The sequence below is a fragment of the Frankliniella occidentalis genome, unplaced genomic scaffold (genome assembly GCF_000697945.3).
Source record: "Frankliniella occidentalis isolate FOCC.00 unplaced genomic scaffold, Focc_3.1 Scaffold274, whole genome shotgun sequence".
Taxonomy (NCBI): Eukaryota; Metazoa; Arthropoda; class Insecta; order Thysanoptera; family Thripidae; genus Frankliniella; species Frankliniella occidentalis.
Window position 1 is genome coordinate 32696 of NW_026267400.1, and position 2342 is coordinate 35037.

The window sequence follows — 2342 nt, forward strand, 5'->3', positions numbered from 1 at the left end:
GCGCGGGGAAGTTGGCTTGCTCGCGCCGCGACACACCTCGCCCTCTGACTCGCGGGCCGCCCCCGCCCCCGCCGGCCAGCAGCCCTCTCTGCACAGCTCGGCAGAGCGGCGCGGCGTCCGCCCCTTCCGCCCGGGCGAATGTTTTCTTTCCAAATATTGGACGGCTGCGAATAAATCGTATTACCTACCGCGCGCCCTACCGTTATGTGTTCTGTTGTTGCTGCGCCGACTGGCTGCGGGCGGGGCGGGGCGCGTTGGGGCGCGGTGGGGGAGGGTGGGGCGTTCAGTCAGCCACCAGCTCCCAGCTCGTCGCAAACGCGTTATTACCCATCACCCGGTATGCGACTGAAAGTCCAGTCTATATTTTATACCTTAAAAAAAATACCAAAATAAACTCCTAGTAGTAATGACACAAAGCGGCGATGCAAGTAGTTATTTTGTGATGAGAAAGACTAAAATTAAGAATTGAAGAACTAAGCCGAGTGGTGAATTTTCTCGCGGAAGTGTGGCGTTGAAATTTGGCCGATGCAGAAGGTTTGCGGAACCGGACTAGCTCAGCCGGGCGCGCGGCATACGGGAGGAGGGGAAGGGGTTGGGAAGGCGCCTTGCCCCGCCAGGCCACGCCCCGCCACGCCCGCTCTGTTCCGTTTGCATGAATTCGCCCAGTCATTTCGCCCCTGGGAGAGTGGGCTGGGGTAGGAAAGGGAGCGTGGTGGGTGAGAGAGAAAGAGAGAGAGGGAGAGAGAATGAGAGGGAGAGAGAGAGAGAGAGAGAGAGAGAGAGAGAGAGAGAGAGAGAGAGAGAGAGAGAGTCGGGTAGGGGAGTGTGCGGCCCCGGCTGTAGTAAAAGACACCTGTTACTGGAGGCTGGGGCCGCTCTAGCCGGCCGCGCTGCTGGGGCTGGGTCGGACCACCACGCCACGCCACGCCGCGCTAGCGTGCCATGTAGGGTAACGTGCCGGTCGATTTCGGTACGACGGTGGTACAGCGCGGGCCGGGCTGGCTTTGGCACCCCTCGGGGCCGCGGCTCGGACGGTGTGCGCGCCGCGCTGGCTCTGCCCTCCCCGCCGAACGTTATGGGCCGCGCCCCACGAAACGGGGCGGGAGAAACGTGTGCGCGCAAGTGGTGCTGGGCTGGCTTCAAACGTGTTCTAGAAAAAAACAAAATCAAATATTATTAAACAACAGCTAGTTTTTGGAAATGAGCTCGTGAGATCGCGGAGACTTGTTTCGCACGTGACGGAGGCGAAGCTGGCGTCTCCGCGACGCAGGAGCACTGCTGCTGCTGTTGCTGCTGCCGGAAAAGAAAAGATGAGGGACGTTTCGGCGAGCGAGGGTGGAAGGGAGGCTGGGATGCAGAGAGAGAGAGAGAGAGAGAGAGAGAGAGAGAGAGAGAGAGAGAGAGAGGTGACCGGGAGGGGAGAGGAGTGGAGGGAAGGAGGGGAGGGGGATGCCGCCGGGATAGATAAGCGCGTGCTGGGCGTGCGGGGGGATCTGCGCCGGCCCGAATGAGATATGTTTGGTACAGTCTGACTCCGCGGGACTGGTGCAGGCCGGCGGGGGACCGCCGGGGAGGAAGGGAGAGTCGTATACAAAAGGCCGGCAAAACTCCGCTCCCTTTCCCCGCGCTCCCCGCCAAGACGTTGGCGGGCCGGGGCGGAACGGCGCGCCGCCACCGCACTGGCGAGTCGGACGGGACTCTCTCTCTCTCTCTCTCTCTCCCTCTCTCTCTCTCTCTCTCTCTCTCTCTCTCTTTCTTTCTCTCTTATCCCTTTCACTCCCCGCGTCCCTCCCTGCTTTGCCGCTCTCTCTCGTTGCTCGATTAAAATACACGTCAGGCGGACCAGTCACCGGGCGGCAGAAAAATTGCATTTGTCATCGTCAGCACGCGGCCCCGGAGAAAGGGAGACGAATATAGTGTAGTCGCTGCCCGCTCCGCGCTGCTGAGAGACGGTGATAAATGATGAAAAATTGCAGGAACAGCTTATGTAAAAAGCTATATTTTTCAAAAGTCGCTTTTTGAGGGTGGCGCCCACCACCTCCCCCCCTTGCCTCACCTCACCTCCTCTGCTCCAGACACGCGTCTTTATAAAAATATAGGATGAAATCACAAGCACCATCCAGGCTCTGCTGAGGCCGGGCAGCGCAACCCCTCCACCTTAGTGCGGCGTATTTCGCTCACTTCCGGTTTCGGACACCGGAAGCAGTTGTATCGCGCTCCGGCCATAACCCCCCGCCCCGCCGTGTGTTCCGGGGCGACTCTTGGCGCGACGGGCGCCTTTGGCCGCCGTCGTGACCTATCGGCGAAGGAGGAGGAGGTGAAGGAGGAGGTGAAGGAGGAGG